Source organism: Puntigrus tetrazona, chromosome 20 (genome assembly GCF_018831695.1).
Source record: "Puntigrus tetrazona isolate hp1 chromosome 20, ASM1883169v1, whole genome shotgun sequence".
In the NCBI taxonomy this organism is placed as follows: domain Eukaryota; kingdom Metazoa; phylum Chordata; class Actinopteri; order Cypriniformes; family Cyprinidae; genus Puntigrus; species Puntigrus tetrazona.
The window spans coordinates 2397013-2421730 of record NC_056718.1 but is presented as its reverse complement, the minus strand read 5'-3'; the positions used below and the strand labels follow the sequence as shown (position 1 = coordinate 2421730).

Here is a 24718-nt window from a genome sequence, read left to right as displayed (position 1 = left end):
CATTCATTTCTTAATAAGGTAAAATTACAGGTTTTAAAGGACTTATTTTGCTTTTATTATGCATTCTGTGAATTCAATAACATATGGAGACATCTTAATCAGTAGAAGAAACTGAAGTACCTTTAGTGATTACACAGTATTACTTTAAACAAATGACAAATGTATTACTGTATTAACACAAAACTGCAAACAATAGGTATTAGCATCACATTTATAGTAGCATGAACTTAAAAGACTAACTAGTAACAACAAATCAAATGTATAAACAATAAGCCGATATTAAATATTAAGGATTACACAGGTATAGTGTTTAGGAAAAAATATTTTAAGAATATACATGCTCATCAAAGCTGTATATATACACACACACACACACACACACACACACACACACACACACACACACACACACACACACACACACACACAAACACACAATTTCAAAAGCTTTCTACAAAGCTGAAATTTTAGCTGCCATTATTCCTGTCTCCTTCAGAAATCATTGGAATATTCTGATTTGGTGCTCAAGAAACATTTATTAGAAGCATTAATACAAATAAATAAAAAATGACATTTTTAATTTAAGATAAGACAACATCACAGCCCCAAACTTTAGAATGGTAGTGAATGTTTTCTTTATTAGCCAATGTATGATTCATTAATTCGAGATTTGTTTAAATCAGGCATCGACTTGCTGTTCCTAATAATTACAGTCTAACTAGATTTTTATTTACTTGTCAGTCTAATTTTGTAAATGTGTGTTAATTTTGGACACCTCATCTTTATTTCTTATCCTAGCGCTCTATCTGCCCTAACCCAGCCCATATGGTTTACATCAATCAGACACACAACTCCTGATTCCAAAACTTTTTCCACAGCCCACATCTCTCAAACAAAAACATACCCACACGGTTCGGCAGATCACTGGCTTGAGCATCAAAACTCAACCACGTTCAGCACTCAGCATAAGCCTTACACTCATCTAACCCTGAAACTGGAACGCGTTGAACGTCCAGATTTAAACAAATCAGTCTAAGAACATGTCACATGCTTCGCTTCCTCACCGAAAGCTGCCGCGAGAAGCAGCCTGACCCTATCAGCATTCATAAACCACACAAAACAGAGTTACTTGAGGAATAAAACCTAGACGAATGGAAAAATAGAGCCACCAGAGTGTGTAGATTGGTTAGTGAAAAAGTAAAAGTATCAGTATACACGGGGTGGCCGGCTTAATAAAACAGGAAGTGGACTGTGTTTGCCTGGAGTGAAGGAATGCGCTCCATATGTGAAAAGTACCGTGTCTTCATTTCATGAACAGGAGAAAAGGAGACGTAGGAAAACAGGCATATTCACTAGTCTTCGGTTTATACTGGCAAATACTGCTGCACCACGTACACACAGCCACGTCTCCGAGCCCTCAACTCATCTCTCACACACACACACACACACACACACACACACAGCAACGGCTGTCAACCTACAGCACATGCAGTATAAACACTGGAGGCTGCCGAAAATCCATTTGTATAATAAATGTATAAAAAGCATAAAAGTACATTAAGAAGCCAAATGGAAATATTTATAGTTGTTTTTTTGCATAAGTTACAATTTATGTTTTATATCGTAAATTTTGGAGTGCGTTTATCAGATTACTGCTATTACAGTAACAGTTAAATAGACATTCCCCTTTAAACTCACTTATGTCAGCCTGAAAATGTTCACAAAAAAAACCCTGAAAAACAAAAACAGCATGGTGACAGAGGAACCAAAGTGAATTACTGTTACCTTGCTGCCCTCATGTGGTAAACATCCCATACTGGATTACTCCCACAATGTTTAAGATTAGCCGTTTTATGACATTTTTAGCACAGTTATGTGATAATACGTCCTCAGACTTCACTGGGAAATGATCTGTCCCTCATTATTGAGGTTTTCTTAAATAAATTAGCTTTTAGTATTAGTATTTTATTGGACGCACTGTCGGTGAGAGGGCAGAACTTTGTCAAGCAAACAGAATGCAAGGAATTCCCTGTCCACAAAGCATAAAGGCAGCTATACACTTTCATGTGTACTTTTTTTCTTCTTTGAAAGAGTACAGAATGCTAGTATGCATCCATTATAAAAGCAATTTGTGAGCAAATTTAATTTCTTTTATTTTGCCACCATACTAACAAAACAAAATAAAACATTACCTGAAAGGTAATATTTGTTGTATTAAGCTGACACTGAATTTCTCTAATCAGATTGATCTTTTTATATCCTCCGATTAAACAAGATGGCGGCGCGTGCACACGCAGCGGCTCCTCTCTCTCCCTGCAAATCGGCGTTTTTGTGTCTTTTTTGTTGTGCACCTTTGTGCATTTGTCCGTCTTTGTTGCGTCACCATTATTTTATTATACTTTAGTTTTTTTATTCTTTTATCTTTATTCTTTTATTCTGCATGATTGCAAGGTCAGAAGGGAAGGAATTTCATCTGTGCTGTATGTTGTACATAGAGCATATTTGACAATAAAGTTGACTTGACTTGACTTGACTTGAAACAGAGACTCAAACTCCCCCTAGTGGTCAATGGTAAAGTTCCAGACAGGGCCAGATTTGCAGCTTACACAAACACAAACCCCCCTTTAAGCATATTAAAAATAATATATATTTTTTAACTACACGTGCATGAATCACTAGCATCTTACGAGCAAGACAATTAAACTCACTTTTCTGTCCTTTAAAATTCCCTTACAGCAAATAAATTCTAAAATGTACATTTATTAAAGTTTTCTTCTTCCAATTATTATTATTGTTGTTATTATTATAAGCTACTGTTAAAAAGTAACAACTGAGGAAAAGAAAACAAACAAACAAACAACTGTCAAATACAAAAACTTTAGCTTTAGAGCCCACTAGGGGGACTCAGCAAACTTCAAAAGGGCCCTAAAGGTAACCTAAAAGTTATGACCACTTCAATTGTTGTTATTGATTACATACTGTTTACATTTTAATGCAAATGATTCCACGGGGGCCTTTGAGTCAAAGAGGTTGAGAATCAATCAAGAGAGAATTATTGTCCTGCCTCCTATATTGACCAACACTAATGCACAACATATGGATTTTTATCTGAACATTCACACGTGAAGGTACAAATAGTGCACATGTGACTCTGATATAGATAACGCAACTAAATACATTAAATAGAAAAATAGATAGACCCATCCTACTACCCAAAGCATTATTAGAGAATAATATAACAAATATCACTATAGAAGAAAAAGGAACAGGGAAAACTATCATAGAGGGGGGTGAATCTAAATAAAAATGTGAAGGATATGCCTGTTTATTTCTTAGTTTCTGCTTTTGTAACCGCATTCCCTCCATACAGACAGACAAAAGCAAGGTCCAGCGTGACAGCAGAAGCGTAACGCCCTCCGGGTGGACCAGTGATCTTATCCAGCTTTCTGATGGGAGCAGCAAGCAAAACTGGGAACGTCTAACAAACAAAAACAACAGCACTTTGTAGTTCTGACGTCTGAGAGTTAGCCAGCGACCACCCGCATACACAATGATTACGATCAGAGCTCACATCCAGTGCTTTAAAGGGCCAAGTTACATTTTCTGAGATTTAAAGAGAAATGTCAGCATTGAGGACAGTGTTAGCATCCAGTGTTAGCATCTTAAAGGTATTGTAAGTTTAAAACGAAAATTTTGTCATTAATTACTCACTCTGACTATAAAGTAGTCAAACCTGTCCATTAGAAGTGGGTGACCCAATACTTTTGGCTATATAGTGTATGTCGTTCCAACCCTGTAAGATCTTTGGAAACAAATTAAAATATTTCAGATGAAATCTGCAAGCTTTCTGCCCCTCTATAAAAAGCAACGCAACTGACGCATAATTTTTAAGCTTTTACTCTTTGTGCACAAAAAGGATTGTAGCAGCTTCATTGCGGTTGAACCACTGATGGACTATTTTAACAAGGTCCTTATTACAGTTGTGGGCCTTGAATGCATCAGCTGTGTTATTGTCTGGGTTAGAGAGCGCTTGGATTTAATCAAAAATGTCTTAATTTGTGTTCTGAAGATGAAGGAAGGTCGCACTAGTTTGGAACAAGCCATTTCAATTTCTGGGTGAACTATCCCTTTAAATGTAGGACAAAACTGGTTTCTTTTTGAGCATTTATGTTTATCTGTATCTTATCTTATCAATGTTATGGGATGCAATGTTTTCTCACACCTAGAGTATGACTCAGTAAAAGAGAGAGAGATGCATTCATAGATCACATGTGCATTTGTCATGGCTATGTAAGAGTTTTGTCACAGCATAAATTCTCTTCTATTGACACGGAGTCTGACACAAATGTATTCAATCCATACCCTGAGTGTTACAAGACTTCAGAACTCATTGAACTGACTGAAGGCACTGCACACAAACGCCACAAAATTAAAACAAGTTAGCGTAAATGCAACCATACCTATCAATGTGTGAACAAACGTTTAACAAAACCTAAAAAATTAGACCTTCCCTAACTTCCTAGGTTGCCAATGAAAGCCTGTAGACTTTTAATGTGAAGGGCTTTATATTTTTATAGGGTTTTTATTTTATTTTTTTTATAGGATGTGTCATTTATAAGTGCATGTATCAGCAACAGGTATCTGGCTGCAGTTCACTCTATAGCCAGTGGTATTATTACAAATGCGCTGTTTTGGTTCTTACATATAGTACTTGCAAAGTATGCATCCCAGGATTTACATGTATTTGCATAATGAACCACAAAATTGTGTGTCATATAAAATGTGACATAATTTGCTCGCTTCAATGCATGCAATATAGTTTTTCTGGGCGTTTACGCTGCAATCTTTTATACTTTGAGCATTCTAACTTTTCAGAATCTGTTTTGTTGTGTCGTCTCCTCCTTCACAGCTTACCACATCCAATTTTTCAAAACATTTTTCAAGACCATGGTGAGAACTAACCAGTGACCCTTTAAGGTAATGTATTGTGCTCCACAGGTATGTGCTTAATTCAAAAACACTGCAAATTGTACATTATTTCCTGCCTCTTATTCTATTTTAAAAACACTTAAGAACCTCTCAAAAGTGAAATAAGTGATTTCAGATGTTTTGCTTCAAATTAAACTACACCCCCTTTCTCTAAAACATTCAAAATCCAGTTCACAATATCCAACAGTTTACTGCATCCTTTGTACACTGAAACAAATGACTGAATAATAGTGCTGTCAATCAAAAAAAAAAAAAAATCACAATTTTTTTTTTTACTTTTGTGACTGTTTTAAATCAACTGTGATTAATTCCACCTAACAACACAATTTTAAATATACATTTATATTGCAGTAATTTGACATTCAAATGAATGCACAAACAAAATAAATCAATTTTTAGGCCATCACTGAATCCAGTATGTCTTTATAAAAGTGTTTCTCCCCTAATAATTTAACCATGGACTATAGCCATTCAACATTACAGTATAATTGAGAGCTACCAATGATTACATTTATTAGACTTATTTATTACTAAATTCTAAATTAAATAGATATCAGGTATCAGTAAAGCTGTAGAAGTGACTGATTTCTTCTTTCTCTTTGATGAACAGACATGACAGCAGGCGGGTTATTTGGATATTTTGGCTGCTATTTCTTCTATATCTCAACTCTCTTCACCTTTTCTGACCCAGGTCTCTATTAATGACCCAAGTCTCTACTAATGTAATATGATGACACATGCTACAGCAATTCTACTTCTATCCCGACGGATTAAACGAACACAGAGTTTTTTATTTAGCTTTTTCTAGGGTTTTTTCAATCACATTTCCTGCTCTTATGCCATCTTATGCCACTTATGCCAAAACGAGCAAATTACTGTGACAAATGACTAATTTAACTATTAAATGAGTCACCTGTGTTAATATGCTATAAAGAGACTGTAGTTGACTCCAGAAAAAAAAAAAAAAAACTGTCCTATAATCTCTCCACAACTTCTCATAAATAACCATGTGCATTCAGCATAAAGTGTAACACTGGAACTGATTGTTGGAGGCAGTGGATTTTAGAACAAGCAGTCGGTTCTGATGGCTGCAGAGGCAATGTTTTAATATAATTCATTTCTCTGACTGTGTTTTACAGTGCTGCAGACTGTTAAATAAAATATGGCACACTATCAGCGAAGAATATATTATATGAGATGTCTACCTCCAAGTGTAACTGTCAAACGCAGCTCATGTGTGCCTCATAAACCAATAACATTATATTTTACAACTGTTTGCAGATACCACCAGAATAAGTAGCACCATAAACTGAATATTGCCTCAATAATATAAAATTGTCAGCAGTTCCGTTTTAAACTCCAAATATAGCTCTAAAATAAATGTTAACGCAAACACACTAAAGATTAGTGGACAGCCTTATGGTTCATTAAGTGATAAGCTGTTTCTTTATTGCATAGGAGCATCTCCTCCACTGACATCCATCAGATAGCATTTGCTTTATTTTTCTGCTTTTCTGTCAGCACAATATCATCCAAATCGTTTCATCTCTTAAAAATGTGGTTAAGTTCTTGTTTTGTCTTATAACACTTATATATCAGTATTATCAGTTAACATTACAACCTATCCCATAATTTTGTATCAAAAAATAGGCTAGACTAAACAGCACCTCCGCATACTGTAAAATGATTCACACACTTTAGTGGAAATTAGAAGAAAACCAAGGAATATGGTAAATTATGCTAAAAACTATGGTAAAATGTAGGTGTTATGATCACCAGCTGGAGTGCCCATGAACTGCATTAGAGGGCACTCCACCCACGGACGGTTATGTTTGTACTCCTCCTGTCTGTGTCTCTCTGTCTCTTAAAGTGTGTGTCTCCCATTGTTTTTGTGTTGCCTTGTTGCGTCGCCCCTTGTTAACTCCCATGGTAACTGATTAGCTCCTCCCCCTTGTTGTCCTGTCCGGTGTGTTTGTCAATCTAGTCGCCGAGTATAGAGTTCACCTCCTTGCGAAGCGTTTCCCTGCAAACCCTTTCTAGCCTAGTTTTCCAGTATTTGTTTCTCTTGTGTACCGACCTTTTCCTGCCTTTGGATTTTTGCTCCGTTTTTGCACTGTTTGCAGATCGATCGACCCTGCTCGTTTTTAGCATTATTCTCTGCCTGTTTGTCGACCTTGTCTTTCAATAAAAAAAAGCAAATGGATCCACCTGCTTTGTTACAGTAGTTTCACTACTTTGGGGAGTAGCTTTTCACTACTCCCCAAAAATCAATATGTTTGTATTAAACATTCACGCATTTTGGGGGAAAATAAACAGTACGAGTAATTTTGGTAACAACACATTTTAGGTTCTCTTAACTAGTTAGTTTAATACGCATATTACTAGAATATTAGACATTTATTGGTATTAAGCACATATTAATGCTTTATACTACATAACCTCATTCTACATCTCTAATCCTACTCAACACTCAAACCTAGCAACTACCTTACTAACTATACAAAAAGAAGCAGGGACTTTATTGAGGGAAAAGTCATAGTTAATAGTGAATAAGTATTCTCTATTCTAAAGTGTTATCATAATTTGTAAAAAATCATAAATATAAATTTATGAGGTAACAAGGAAGGCTTTCTATGCCACTTTCGGAGTAAAGGTTACCCATTAATGATACAAATCCTTATTTGCAATGTTTTGCACATTATGTAATATTTGTATAAAACACATTTTATTTTATTTTAAAATAATTATTAAACACACTCATCAAAACGTGATTATCCTAAAAACTTAAATAACGATTCTGAAAGCTTCTTATGCTACTACTAGCCTACAATTTTTAACAGTGACTAATTTAAATTCATATTATTAATATCACATTTTCTACCAGGTTGATACCCTTCTGTGTGTCAACAAATGGATGTCAGTCGGCTTTGTATCACGTCAATTATTGTGCCTTTAGCCTCCTAAAATATGTGCGTTATTACCCCAAATGCCATATTTGTACACATGCTTCTGTTATACATAAATGCAGTGTTGATTAGTTAAACTGAACATCCACATTAAGATTTTTACCTCAAAATATATTTTTGTTAATTTTACTATTTCTCATATTTTACATAAATCTGTAACATGAATTAAAAAAAAATATTATGCATTACTGCTTGTGATCACATCGAGAATAAGCCAAATTTGTAGGTGCACACGAAGGGATAAGGATAAACTTTATTTGTCAAAGGACATTTTTATTTTCCTTTATTAAAAGGAAATTTGTCATGGGCAAAGTACTAGTGTTGTTCTGAACATACAATAATAATAAATGTAAAAATAAATAAATAAAACAATTAAGAACATACATTAAAATACGCCAGTGTATAAATATAAGTGTCGCGGGGAGCTTTGCCATCTAGAGGTTTAAATCAGATTCATGTTTTGCCAAAATTTGAGACACATAGCACAGAATACCACAAAGTTACAGACGTAGAAAAAAAGCTATGTCATCCTATGCTTTATTATGTGTTAACTTACTTTACTGTGTTTTAGTGCTGTGCAGGGTTGGCAGTGGAAATGCCGAGCATCTGTGAGAAGCTTGAATTAGATCCTCAAATACTTCAAAGGCTAAATGCAAGATGATGAAATAAGCTTTGCCACTCCATTTAGAACCACTCACACCACAGTTTATGGGAGGAGAGAGCTCAGTTACCTCCTCATAAAGAAATGAATCAAAGAGATACTGACCATTTTAAGACTGCAAAGTACACACGCCCATAACACGCTATTCATCTCTCACAAAATAAAGCTATTTGTATTTTTACAGCAACCAGCCTATTTATGACAACTTCAAAAAAGGCCTCAAGTTATATTTTCTGATATCTGCACGGCTGGCTGTAGATTTGCATGAGGATGCAGTGAACTTATTTGACTTTCCGCTGTATACCTGTTTGAACCCTGGTAAAAAAGCCCGAAGAAACCACCCCTCAACATTTTTAGCTGCGAGGCCACTAATGAGTGCATGTCCCGTGTGGCATTTTTGCGCGGTTTCTAAAAGACAAGAGAGGAACTAAAAGTGCAGTTCCAAAGGGTCATCAAAAAACCCAGCTAAACCCAGTGAATAAGAAACTCTGCAAGAGTATCATATGCCATCTTTTAAGCATATAAAGCTTTAAAAGAAATACCTGTATGGGAGAGTGGTGAAAGCTGTGCCACTTTTTCCCTTTTACTCTATTTAACCATAAATGAGGTAAAGCTAATGCTTACGATTATATTCCATTATGTCAACTGATGTGAACTGTTATCAAGTGAAATTACATGAGTCTATAATACAGAGTCACAGACGTACAATTTCAAATTAAAGACGTCGTTCTGTAAAGTTTTTCCCCGTGGACTGCACACATAAACAAACGAACAGCTCGACCACGAACAAATAAATCATGAGTCGGTTCTTTTAATGAATTGTTCGAAAGAATCACAAGCTGATTTGAATCATTTGACTGTGCTGCACCTCTACAAATCTACCCTTAAAAAAAAACATCTTATACAGCGATTAATTTACGATAAACAATCGAATTAGATAAAAATTGAGCTAAACAATGACACTGTTTTTGCTAAAATGGATTTTGTAATTACAACTGAATTTACTGATTTCTAATTGAGGAATTTTACATTACAAAAATGCTGTTTTTTTTCCTGCTTATTATTGTAAAGATGCTTTGAAGAAATCTGTATCGTATAAGTCACTAAATAAACGTATATGTTATGAACAGCACCTCTGTGGCTCTCTCCGACCACCACCGGAGGGAGCCCTCACCTGAGTACTGATCGCTCTAGGACTCCATTTCCCATAATCCCGTGCCTTGGACTGATTAGCGCTGCCAGGTGTTCCTCATTCCCTTTCCCTTTAAAAGATCTGCCCTGCCATCAATCTGTGCGAAGTCTTGTTTGTTTGTACAGCAATTCCGAGCGTTTATTCCTGTATCTGTATTCCTGTTGCCGACCTTGTTCCTGTTTGATTCTACGATTGATTTCTGCCTGCCTACCGACCCTCTGCCTGTCTTTGTTTACGTCTCTTGGATTCCCCTGTATACTGTCGTTCGCTCCTGTTTTACCCTGCCTGTCTGACCACGATTAAAGTCTGTTGCAAATGGATCCCCCTGTCTTCGACCAGTCATTACAGAAGACTTCGCCACTACCGGATCCAGCGGATATGTATCAGGTGATGTCAGAAGTCTCGTCCCAAGCCGCCATACTCGCCACGCACCAGCATCAACTGCACAAACTCACCACTTTAACTGAGGAACTGGTGAGATCGATCCACACTTTAACCCTCGCTACCGGGAATCCAGGCCAACACGCCGCTCAAGCCGCTCAACCCGCTCAACCCGTTCAGCCTACCGTGACTCCGCCTCAATCTAACCTCAGTCCTCGTCTCAGTCTGCCCGACAAGTTCGACGGATCATCCGCAAAATGTAAGGGTTTTTTGTTGCAATGCGCTTTGTTTATTAGCCAACAACCCAGTTTATACCCCACTGAAGATAGCAAGGTTGCTTTGATCTGTTCTCTGCTCACCGGGAGAGCGCTCGATTGGGCCACAGCCACCTGGGAAGCACGTCGCATGTCTTTTCCTCGTACAATGATTTTGTGCAAGAATTCAGGAGTCTTCTCGACAAGTAGCCGGAGGGAAAGATCCCGGAGAGCAACTGCTTACCCTCGCTCAAGGTACCAGCACTGCAGCGGATTATACTCTCACTTTTCGCACGCTTGCTGCCCAATCAGGTTGGGGTGAATCACCTCTCAAACTAATGTATCGTAGAGGCTTGAACACGGACCTTCAAAAGGAACTGGCTTGTCGCGATGAGGGCAGATCGCTTGAGGAGTACATGGAGATCGCAATCAAGCTGGATAATATTCTCAGAGCGCGCCACGACAAGTGTGAGAGTTTTCCCGTTCAAAGCCTTGCTCGATTAACGGCACCAGAGCCCATGCAGATCAGTTCAGCCCACTTAGACTCCAAGGAGCGGGATCGAAGAGTGCGTGAGCGCCTGTGTCTCTACTGTGGTCAGGCCGGGCACTTCCGAATGTCATGCCCCACACGTCCCCAGCGCCATCAAGCAGCATCGGTAAGACATCAAACTCACTCTGATTCTTTTGAGATTCATGTCCAGCTAAAGGTGAAACGGACTTGGATTACGGCCGTTGCCCTCATTGATTCGGGGGCGGCCGGCAATTTTATCGATCAATCTTTTGCTAAGTCTAACGGAATCTCTCTTGTCCCATGTGAACCTCACGTGGCAGTGGCGGCGCTAGATGGACGCCCTCTTGGACCCGGTAATGTTTCATCAGTCACGGAAACCTTAGTACTGCAAGTAAGCCCCCTTCATTCCGAATCTATTCGCCTGTTTGTAATTCAGTCTCCCAAACATCACATCGTCCTTGGACTACCCTGGCTCGAGATTCACAACCCCACCATATCCTGGGCCGACCACCAAATAACACATTGGTCATCAAACTGTCACAAGCACTGTCTGAACAATCCTGTACACCAATCTCCTTCCAAGCCATCTCCCTCTGCAGAGAAGTCATTTCCCTCCGAAGAGAGGGTCACCACGCCACCCGAACTTCCTGGGGAGTATCAAGATCTCGCCCTAGCATTCAGTGAAAGGGGTGCAACACAACTACCACCTCACCGTTCGTATGATTGTGCCATCGACCTCATGCCCGGACGCACTCCTCAACGAGGCCGTGTTTTCCCCCTCTCACAACCAGAATCAGAGGCAATGAAATCATACATCGAGGAAGAACTCGCCAAGGGATTCATTCGCCCATCTACTTCACCAGCATCCGCGGGGTTTTTCTTTGTCAAGAAGAAGGATGGTAGTCTTCGGCCCTGTATTGATTATCGCAGTCTGAACGAGGTTACAGTTAAATATCGCTATCCGCTGCCACTAGTACCAGCCTCCCTGGAACAACTTCGCAGAGCAAAATTCTTTACAAAACTAGATCTTCGTAACGCCTATAATTTGATCCGTATCAGAGAGGGAGACGAGTGGAAGACAGCTTTTTCAACAACCTCCGGGCACTATGAATACCTCGTTATGCCGTTCGGACTTGCAAACAGTCCGTCGGTCTTCCAAGCTTTCGTCAATGAGGTGTTTAGAGATATGCTAAATCAATTTCTCATCGTTTACATGGACGACATCCTTGTTTACTCAGATAACCTCGATGCCCATGTCACTCACGTCAGGTCAGTTCTCCAACGCTTAATAGACAATCAACTTTACGCCAAGCTCCAGAAATGCGAGTTCCACAAGACCCAAGTGGCTTACTTAGGATACATCATCAGTGCGGAGGGGGTAACGATGGACGAGCACAAGGTCAAAGCAGTCGTGGAGTGGCCACGCCCCTCCACTGTCAAGGAGTTACAACGTTTTCTGGGCTTCTCGAATTTCTATCGAAGATTCATCTGCAATTTTAGTCTTGTTGCAGCTCCTCTCACTTCACTAGTTAAAGGGAATTCACATCGCCTATCGTGGTCACCCGACAGTATCCAAGCATTCAACCTACTCAGGGATAAGTTCACTTCCGCCCCGATACTCCATCACCCAGACCCCAACCGGGAGTTCATAGTCGAGGTGGATGCATCAAATGTAGGCATCGGAGCCATTTTGTCTCAACGTCACGGGCACCCAGCAAAACTTTACCCCTGTGCCTACTATTCTCGTAAACTCAACTCAGCGGAACGCAACTATGATGTGGGAGATAGAGAGCTCCTCGCGATGAAATCCGCTCTTGAGGAGTGGCGGCACTGGCTGGAGGGGGCCAAATTCCCATTCACTATCCTGACTGACCACAGAAACCTTGAATACATCCAGTCCGCTAAACGCCTAAATTCACGGCAAGCTAGATGGTCTCTGTTTTTTTCCCGGTTTGATTTTAAGGTTACCTATCGCCCAGGCTCTAAGAACACTAAGGCAGATGCCCTATCCAGGCAGTTCGAGAGCACCCCCTGCGAATTCTCTATGGACCCCATTCTACCGTCGGCTCGTATTGTGGCTCCAGTTCAGTGGGACATCATGACGGAGATCTCTGAGGCACAACTTGATGAACCTGCCCCCCCAGCATGCCCACCCAATCGAACCTATGTGCCTCAAGCCCTGAGATCAAGAGTTCTCCATTGGATTCATGATAGCCCCAGCTCCGGTCACCCAGGTATCACTGCCACCCTTCACTTAGTCAACAACCGCTTTTGGTGGCCAACCATACGCTCGGACACTATCCAATTGCTCAACAGTGCCAAATATGCAACATCACTAAAACCTCTCACCAACGCCCAGCAGGACTCCTACAACCGCTACCCATACCAGAAAGACCATGGTCTCACATTGCCATCGACTTCGTGGACGGATCTGCCGGTCTCCAATTCCTTCACCACGGTGCTCACGGTTGTTGACCGGTTTTCTAAGTCTTGCAGGTTCATACCTCTGCCGAAATTACCCACAGCCTGGGAAACTGCCGAGGTGCTTTTACAGCAAGTGTTCCGTTTTTACGGCTTACCAGAGGACATTGTATCAGACCGTGGCCCACAGTTCACCTCTCGAGTCTGGCAAGCCTTCTGTTCCCAACTCAATATTAATGTAAGTCTAACGTCAGGTTATCACCCCCAATCCAACGGTCAAGCCGAACGCATGAATCAGGAACTGTCTCAATTTCTACGGAATTACTGCCACGACAATCAAAACGATTGGAGCCGCTATCTTGTCTGGGCTGAGTATGCGCAGAACTCATTGAGGAAGCAATCTACCGGGCTGACTCCCTTCCAATGTGTCCTGGGCTTTCAACCACCACTATTTCCCTGGTCTGGAGAACCCTCAGCACTACCCGCAATCAATTCGTGGCTACAGAGGAGTGAGGAAGTGTGGAATTCGGCTCACGTTCATCTCAGAGGAGCAGTCAGGAGGTTTCAAGAACAAGCCGACCGCCATCGCCGAGAGGGGCCGGAATATTCACCTGGCGACTGGGTCTGGCTATCGACCCGGGACCTCCGACTTCGGTTACCCTGCAAGAAGCTAAGCCCAAGGTACGTGGGTCCTTTCAAGGTCATTGCACAAGTCTCACCAGTTTCTTACCGCCTAGATCTCCCTGCTAATTACCGTATTGCTTCTACATTCCATGTCTCTTTGCTTAAACCCGCCGGTGGCCCGGGAGGAGAGAGGGACCAGGATGAGGTTGCTGCCGAGGACGCCCCTCCCCTAATCATCGATGGCGAGGAAGCCTACCAGGTTCGAGAAATCCTGGATTCACGACGCCGAGGCAGGGAACTGCAGTACCTAATCGACTGGGAGGGCTATGGACCAGAAGAAAGGTCCTGGATACCTGCTCGAGACATTCTCGATCCTTCACTCATCGCTACCTTCCACCAGGACCACCCCGACAAACCTGCTCCCAGACCCCGTGGAAGACCTCGGCGTCGAATCACCCCGCCTCGGAGCCGCTCGCAGGGGGGGGGCTCTGTTATGAACAGCACCTCTGTGGCTCTCTCCGACCACCACCGGAGGGAGCCCTCACCTGAGTACTGATCGCTCTAGGACTCCATTTCCCATAATCCCGTGCCTTGGACTGATTAGCGCTGCCAGGTGTTCCTCATTCCCTTTCCCCTTTAAAAGATCTGCCCTGCCATCAATCTGTGCGAAGTCTTGTTTGTTTGTACAGCAATTCCGAGCGTTTATTCCTGTATCTGTATTCCTGTTGCCGACCTTGTTCCTGTTTGATTCTACGATTGATTTCTGCCTGCCTACCGACCCTCTGCCTATCTTTGTTTACGTCTCTTGGATTCCCCTGTATACTGTCGTTCGCTCCTGTTTTACCCTGCCTGTCTGACCACGATTAAAGTCTGTCGCAAATGGATCCCCCTGTCTTCGACCAGTCATTACAGTATACATAAATAATAAAACTACTTAACTCACCTGCCAACTTGGCTACTAAATGTTACTGCTGAAATATAAAATATATTTTATTAAACATTTAAATATAATAAATCATGGTTAGTTTTCAGTTAACGCATTATTACTTACTTTTTTTTTTTTTTTTTTTTTTTTTAGATCTGAATAACAATTTTGCTTTAACAAAATGATTTGACTAGTTATCTAACATTTTCTTTGGTATAAAAAAATATATATATATATATATATATATATATATATATATATATATATATATATTGTGATTCCTTAAATTACAAACAGCTGTATTTTTTCTAAATATATGGTAAGTAACATTTTACTGCCAGATTTACGAACTGCTTGCGCAGGCGCAAATCCTCTTTTGGTGTTAAAATAGTACTGTCAGGATTTACTAAAGGCATGCATTGGAGGATTTTCACTGAAAAGGCGTGGAAATGTCTGCGCCTGACCTTATTGAATATGCATTTATAGGAGTTTCCCTTTCAGACACAAAGTTTATGGTAGGAGTGTATTAAAATGAATCATGCAACACGATTTATTAAAAGTGATGGTTATGTAAATAAGATGTTTGCACGTTGTCAGTAAATTGACATTTTTGCCCACTCTCCCTGATTTACTTAAAATCAGTTAGTGCTTTTTTTATTAACTGAAACACAATCAACAGGTAAAACAAAGGCCATGCTTTGTGACCACAAGTGCTGAAACATAGGTTCTTTCTCTGGGAAGCTGTATGTTGTGTTTGGCTCCCTATGTCTGCATACGCTATTCTTCCTCACAGCTAAGAATTAAGATCGTTTGCCGAGCAGAACTACACATTGTAGTAAGAGTACAATTAAAAACTCAATGGATAAGAAAGGGTATGATAGAAGAATGAATGGCAAGAGAGTTAAACAGGGCGTTGGGTTTAAGGGTGGGATTTGGTTAAGATTTAAGAGTCTGAGACGCCAGTTCCAAAGTAACTCTTCCCTTAACTCGTCCCCGGAGGCTGCGGAAAACCGTGGACGCAACAATCTGTCATTACAGAAACCCCAACCAAGCTTCCAAATCTCTGGGAGTGAAGGAAAAGGTCTTCAGTATCTCTGCTTAGCTCAAATACATTCAGATGTAGTGAATACTCTGTGAAATGACACATACATATCTAAATATGCTCAGAACATTAATCATGCAAACTAGGCTAGCTGACAAACCAGTCTTAAGAAAGCCATGTAAGTCTGTTCACCTCCTTTTGATTGAATGTGTCTCTTAGGGAATGTTTAGACAAGATGTGCTCTTACAGTTTATTCAAACACAGCTAGAGGGAGCACAACGGATTGAAAGGGATCAGAATGTACAGTTATTTTCTTTATTTATTGCTTAAAGTTTGATTTTTTTAACTTGCATGTAGCTTTTTTGTTGAGAAGGCACTTTTGAATAAACTAGACTATGCTCATACAACAGGTCTATCATTTTGGATTTTTTAAATCATTACTAACAAGGGAACTTCAGAAGCATTTACATTTACATTTACATTTAGTCATTTAGCAGACGCCTTTATCCAAAGCGACGTACAAATGAGGTAGGCATATAGAAGCAAATTAATATCAGCAGCTTTTAAAAAAGAAATCAAAAAGAAATCAATATTGCCTCCAGTTGACCAATTCATCTACTTTTTGCTTGAACCCTATGCCATACTGAAGCAGCCATCAGTATGGTATTTATATATATATATATATATATATATATATATATATATATATATATATATATATATATCAGAGTAGACAAGTAAAGGTTCCTCAAAATAAAAATGATTGAAAAATGTACTTAAGAGTAACAATTTCAACAATTATATTCAACATTTTTAGGCTGGCTAAAAAAAAAAAATACTGAATTTGTTTGGAAGTTTGATAGAAATGGAGTCATTCCAGAGTCTGCGGCCAGAGAAAGCATGATGACCACCAACCTAGGGCTGGACAACAGTCTGCGGGTGGAAGACCAGAGTGATCAAATTGGACAATATCAGAGAGGTTTGAAAGAGCCAATTCTATTTAAAGATCTGTAGACAACTTGCAACATTTTAAAATCAACTAGCAAATGGTGTAGGAAATATAAAATAGTAGTGATACGGTCCCGTTTTTTAAGCACAAGCTGCATTTTGAACTAACTGCAATCGGGACAGAGCTGATTGGCTCTGAGAGAATTGCAGTTAATACAGGCTGAAAGAAATAAAGGCATGGATTATAAGAGATAAACTTGGATATCATTAGCACAGCAATGGAAAGACAGCCAATATCTGAAAACAAAAACAAACAAAAATCACATCAGCTAGAAAACACTGCAACTGTAAGACTACTTGGTCCAAAATCTTAGTAACAAAAGACAAATTTGAGATCTAAAAATCGACTAACACTGTGAGCAGAAGATGCTGATTTCTGTTTGAGCTTTCACTGTTTATTACGTGACTGTTTCAAACTGGATGTGGTTCTGTGTTGTGGACATAATGATATTAAGATACTGGTGTATAGTTTTGTATGTCCATTGTTGTATTTTGAGACAATTATGATGGGATGTTAATTATTAAGGAACAAACTGAAAGAAGGGTTGATAGTTTGACAATTCTTCTTAATTTAAAAAAAAAATACCCGTTTTGACAGATGTCTGCCTTTGAAATAATACATGTCTTAGACATTTCAAAGAGACCTAGAGCAAAGTAAAAGATACTTAGTAACTGTCCACCACTCACAGGCATGCCAATAAACAATGATCAGAAGCCGGAGAGAAAATGCTGAGCCATAAGGGAAAAAAAACTGGCACACCTTCGTTGTGGACTGTGGCAATCTCCTGATAAATGACAATTAAACCATATATTCTGCCATAAAATCCTCAAAAGATAGAAGTGGGCAACCCTCCCTAGCCAATGATGAATATAACCACTGTGAGTCAATAAGATGCCAAATTCAGTAATTCCTTCTTAAATCAAACACTTTCACTCTCTCACGGTCATTACAATACAGATGGGAAAGGCAGTATTTAGGTTAATGACAGGGAAAGCAAAATCCACCCAAATGGAAAGGTTTAACTTCAGTACAATACTACAAAGATCTAGATTTGACATAGGATTTGGAAAAATGCTGATGACAACATTAAGATCTTAGGTTTTCCATCCAACATTTTGCAAAAAGCAACTGTTGAGAAATTAGTGCCATAGACATGGTTTCAGTCCGCTTTTAAAGCAATTAAAACATCAGCAGTCTGCCCTGTGACTCAATAAGAGATTCAAATGGAAATTCAAGTTAATTTCTGGTTCCAGGAATGATTATCGTAAATTTACACTTGAGATGATTGTTGATGTAACTATAGACCCATTGTTTCCTATGCAAATTTATTTTGCCTCCCAACTTAAAAAACATTTTTAAAACCCAACTACCACCTAGTCACCATACAAATTTTTAAGTTCTTCTTTTAAGTTTCTTTTTCAGCCGATTACTTTCACTTAAGACCTAAATGACAGGATTCTAGCAAAGACTTGCATTTTCACACATATAAGTGCATTTACATTTGAGGCAAGTAAAGCAACAAAAATACTGCAGCGGATTCATGTGTGGCCTGCAGGTGCCGCTCAGATTGTGCTCAGGAACAGACAGAGTGCACATATAGTGCTTTTTTTTTTTTTTTTTTTTTTTTTTTTACATTTAAATGGCTTAAAATGAGTCGTTTTTTTAAACAGCAATGCTTATCTGTGGAAATCATACATTTTAGTTACCACTAGACTTGTGCCGGTTTTCGGTGATGCAATAAATCACGGTAATAAATATGCACTGTATTGTTATTGCGGACACTACAAAATACTGTAAATAATTAAAGATACAAACTTTCAGAACGCACATTAGTTGTTTTTTTTCTTTTTTTTTTTAAATCAAAGTACACCACGTGTATGCTGCATAAAAGAGCCGTGCATACTCTGACAAACATTTCCCACGTTGGAGATGCACGCATGCTGAGAAAGAGACACGTGTGCAATCTAGGCACTCTAATGTAAACAGTCCACACGTGGAGAAGCATGGTGGAAGGGGATCAACAATTTATCCCTCTTCTGAAAGGGTGAGATCAGAGGTTTGGATATATTTTGGGTTCCAAAAAAAAAAAAAAAAAGCAGAGGGAATTCTGGTTAAAGTTGGTTTCCCTCTGTGTAAGGTAAATGTGGACGGAAAGTAGAGGCGAAACACAGGAACACGTCTAACATGTTCGCTCATCTTTACGACAACCAGCCAGTGCAATTCAGAGAGGTAAATGTACTTCTCATTTCCGAACTACTAGTTAAAGGACATGATATTTTCATTTTCCATGTAGCTTGTTTTTATATAGTTTAAGAGTTAGCTAGAATACCACTAGCTATAATAAAAAATAATCAATAAAAAGTAAATTGTATTATTAATGTCAATGTGTCAGAATAATTATTTTGATAAATTGAAATAATCTGTCTGCCACACAGTGAATGTGAACTTGTTGTTTACAAATGTTTCTCTAACTGTATTAGCTAACCTGTTGACTTGTTATTCAGGGGAAAACATCTGTACAGACACTAAGTTAGTATTTGTCAGCAATGTATATTTGACTTTATCTAAATTGTTCATTATACTTTTGTACTGCAAGACAGCATGCAAGTTAAGGAGTAAACTTTAGCTCATGATCATCATTGTTTTTTCCATTACTATTATGCAATGAAAGAATTATATTTATTTGGAACATAATTTTACATGCATCATGGTGGTTCATTGTAAGCTAAAGCCAACGTTCAGACAACAGTCAAAGAGGCACTTCAACGACAGGCTTCATATGGACCCTCATCTCAAAGGGCCAAAGAAATTAGTCATGCTATACCATATTGTATTGCTAAGGACATGACACCAGTTCACACAGTAGCAAAACCAGAATTTCAGAAACTGATGAAGATTACAGTTCCACTTATCAAAGTTCCCTAAGACAAGTTTTGCTTAAAAAACCCCCAAAACAAACAAAATTACCCAAAATGTACAACAATTTAAAATAGGAAGTTGGTGTGCATAAAGCCTAGAGAAAATGGTATACAGCAACCACTGACCTACGGACCAGCAGTGGAGGAAGTATTCATCCATATATTAGCTTCACCATCCACTTCCTCTTATACTGGAAACTTCAAATTGCCTGGAAACACCGTTCTTTTCTTAAAAACCATACTGCTGACAATATCAGAACTTTTTTTTTGATAACCTGTTGCAAAAGTGGAGTATCAACAAAGAGTGTTTTGTCAGTGTTACAAGTGATAACGCTACCAAGACGAAAAAAGCATTTAAAAAGTGACACCACCTCCCCCTGCCAGTGGTCTGGATGTTTTGGCCACAACTTGAATCTGGCCATTTTTTAAAGCTCTGAAGAATCAGAGGGTGGAGACAGCTGTCCGAGCTTGTTGACATTTGGTGCAGAGATTTTCAAGAAGCTGAAAGAGAAGGGAGAGCTCAGGAATAAACAAGAGTCCTTAAACATCCCTCAGAGGTCGCTCATCCATGATGTAGTCACTAGATGGGGATCAATTTAGAAAATGCTGCAGAGGTTTACTAAACAACAGGAATGCAGATGCTGCAGTAATTGAGCAAGTCTTAAACATCTTTGAACCAATGAGTGCTTTCACTGATGCTTTGGCTTTAGAGAGCAGAGTAAGCCTGTCAACTCTGAAGCCGGTGCTAAGTCATACCATCTCAGACACTCTTGAGGGGAAAAAATTAAGACAGTGCCCTTACCTAAGCCTATAAAAGGGTTAATGAAGTCAGATTTTGAGTCCAGGTACATTGATGATGCAAAGAAGGTGATGGTCTTGACAAGCTTGGTTGATCCGCGGTTTAAGTGAAGCTTTTCTGATGACCTTAAAGCCATGATGATACCGTGGTAAACTTAATTAATGCATCGCAGCTTGAAAATGTAATACCAGCACATAGTTACCACTGCGCAACTTGACATGAGTGCATAAACACGCTAAAGACGACTAAAGTCCAAACTGTTGGACCCTAAGTGGCTGCCAATTTTAGTGTTTGTAGTTGATAAAACACCTGAATGCACTGAACATCAGCTTTAAAAAAACAAAAACCAATCGCAAGTGAAACCAATACCTCACATTTCCATGTACTGCAAAAGGTAATGGACTGTTTCCCACAGGAAATGTGGGCTTGTGGGAAAGTATGTGAAAATAATTGAAGCCTTCTCGGTTTTATTAAACTGACATTTTAAGCATTTTTCCACCAACAAAAAAAGCATCTTTTGTTTTGACCTTCCTTTGTTGATTCCAACATGCCTGCTTATACTTATCGACTTTTAGACTAATAATTTGTTATAACTGAAATATAAAATAAAAGACATATTTTGGGATGATGCTTAAAAAAACAAACAACAACAATTCTAAGCAGTGTAACTCTCAACTCCTCTGGTGTATTATTGCACGACACTGTCATTGTTCAATCAACTAAAACAGCAGAAATTAAATGTGCATTTTACTCAGTTTCTAGTATTTATTTACTCTAGCACAACTGCAAACAGTGGCAACAAAAGATTGTAGGGTGTAGTTTGAACAACAGCCTACAGATTGCCACAAATACTACAACTTTGGACCAGTTTCGAAGTGCTTTAGCAAACCATTTGCAAAGTAGAAAATACAGTGGCTTCTTTTAAGATCAATTCTAGAAAATGTAACTATGGACATATGGGCTCAGTGTCCTACTTTGCCAACTTTCGAGTCTTCTCAATGTGGCTGACAAAAGATCTTTGCCCAATAAAAAAAAAAAAAAATCAAACAAACAACGCAACACTGCCAGTAGGACTTGTAGTGTACTTATGCTTGATGTTGACTTTTAAAGCATCCTATGTTCTTTTGTAAGAATCCAATAGGAGTTATATTAAAAACTGTCTCGGCCCCTCCAAGCCTTTCAACAGGAGTAAAGAGGTGTTTGTTGTCAACAGTTCATTAGACCTTGAATAAAGCGCATACATCCATAATAAAACATCCCTCACATGGCTCCAGTGGCTAAATAAAGGCCTCCATGTGTTTTTGTAAGATAAATATCCATATGTTAAACATTTCAAACACTTTTTCTCACACACTTTAAATTGTCTTAAACTGTTTGCACAATTAAAAATTATACTGTATATCACAAAAAAAATCTGACAACAACGGTATCATAAATGTAGTCTAATATGATCAAATAGCATTAAAACAAAGCTTGTTTCTTAGGCTAGGCCTAAGTGCATGTTAAGGCCAGTCAGTGTGCATGCAATGTGACTTATAGCAACCAGGGTTTCTAACGATAGCTGCAGCACTGTGTTGACTTTTGCTCTTTTGCTCAGAGGACGGGGATTCGTTCAATAGAGCGGCCATATTAAGTAGTGATATTTCCCCCATTCAAAACTTGGAGTGACACATCTATAGTCTTTGGTAAAACACAAAGACATCTTCAAGATGTTTGCATTGTCTGTTTCTCAGGAAATCAAAGTATCTGAGGTTCTTTTATGCTCACGCTAGAGTTCACTTTTGGGTGAACTAACCCTAAAGAAGCATTGGATTGTTGATTGTTTGATTTTCCTTACTTTTTTAAAAAATTCAAAGCATCGAAAGCAAATGGAAACAGGGGTATTCTGTTGAATGCTGTAAAACTAAATGATTTTGAATACTAACGGGTTAGTAACAGGTCTATTATCGTAGTTTCTCTACTGCCGTGATGATATCAAAACAGATCTGAGGCCCAATGGAGCCTTGTATAAAACTTAGAAGCTATTACAGATAGAGAAATATTTTAGATTAATCTTTGTTTGGTGTTTCAGTCAGGATTAAATACTCCAGTTAAGAGATCATTAAAATATGCAAAAATGACTGTGGTTACAAAAGGACCTGCTTTGAAATCTGTGCCCAGTGTCAAGGCCCAGTTATTGCATGACACAGAATGATTGAGCCTGTGTCAATATATAAACACATTCAAACATGGCCTATTTGATGAAATAAACAATCACTGTACCCACCCGACAAACAAATATTACCAAATATGTTTGCAAAATAAAAGACTGCTTCACTTTGATTTTAAGCGCTAGGTCCTCGGCCTGTGTTTGATTGAAGAAAAACAAAGCTGGCATACTTATCTACAGCAGAAACATAATCTACCCATACTACAGCATAAACAACATCAACCCATATTTACATTAACTTTAATGCTGTATATGTTCCCACCCAGAGTCAATTACAACCATGAAACGAAAGACCTTGCCATTAGGTCACTGCACAACCCTATAAATCTGTGGAAGGTCACGTAAGGTCATTTAGTACTCTTTTGGCAGATACAGTATATGCATTTAAACTATACAATCTTTAAAAACGCCAAACAATATCTGAAAATAACCAAATAATTGGTTAATCTGTCCATTATTTCTTCAATGAATCAGATAAAAAGAATATGTAATATATTTGAAAAGAGTCTTGTGGAGGGCATTATGTCTTTCAATATGGTTATGTGGTATTGAGCAAAGCAAAAACTCTTCATATAGCTAGTGTGATTGTGGGAAAGACTAAAAAACTAATTACATTATATTTCTATAGCTAACGTAAAACAAAGCTTTAGTTATTACAGACGATTCACTACACCTCAGTTTCAGTTGTCATCATGGTGACTTTAGACAATCACGGGCAAGTAAAAATGTGTCAGATGTCATTTGTTGAATTTTACATGCTGAGATATGAATATTTATATGTTTGCATACATATGGAATGTGAATTGAAGTCAATCAATCAATCAATCAGTCACTTTTATATATAGCGCTTTAAACAATACAGATTGTGATAATGACAAGATTGAAAAATTTGTTATTAAATGCAGAGATGGTTTCTGTAATCAATTTGACGATAATCACTAGAAATTAAGTGCCCCAACTAAGCAAGCCAGAGGCGACAGCGGCAAGGAACCAAAACCCCATCCATATAGAATGGAGAAAAAAAATTTAAAAAAAGTGAAGTGAAATATTGAGTTTACCATAATTGTATTGTATGGTATTTTATTCTATCTTACCTTTTGAAGTTGTTGTGTATGTGTCTTTTATTGTATTGATCTTGTTAATGTGTTGTGAAGCCAAAGATATTTTCACGTGGACAAAGTAAATAAAAATGATAAATTATCATTTTAATTATAAAAAAAAAAAAAAAAAAAAAAAGAGGTAACATTTTATGGTTACACTTATTAGTGTAGAATACAATATAATGCTAATTAAGCACATATTAATGCCTTATTCTTAGGGCTGGGAATTTATCACGTTAATTAGATTCATTCATTACAGTGAAAAATAACGCATTAAAATTATTAATGCAATTAATCATTAATTATGATTATGCCACCTCATGTAATTAAATAAAAAAAATGTAATAGATTACAAGTCCTACTTATTCTACATAACCTTACTCTACATCCCTAATCCTACCTAAATACCTAAACTTAACTACTAAGTATTAATAAGCAGCTAATTAAGAATTTATTGAGGGAAAAGTCATAGTTAATAGTAAACAATTATTACCTATTCTAAAGTGTTAACAAAAAATTACCCGTTATTTACAAAAATTGTTATTCCACATCCACATTTTCAAACAATGTAAAATTAAAATGCATTCAAAACAACAATGAATGCATGCTATAAGAAATCCATTTAAAAATTAAAAAGCACAGACCAAATATATCTAAACTTACTTATCTAGACAACACACCAATACAGGAAATAAAATTTTACTTTAAGGGTCTTCA

General features: G+C 38.2%; 1 protein-coding gene across 2 annotated transcripts in view; it reads right to left on the bottom strand.

Moving 5' to 3' along the window:
* Nucleotides 1-24718, bottom strand: part of nt5dc1 (5'-nucleotidase domain containing 1) — a 51908-nt gene that overhangs the window by 8776 nt on the left and 18414 nt on the right. The gene's annotated exons all lie outside the window — the stretch shown is intronic.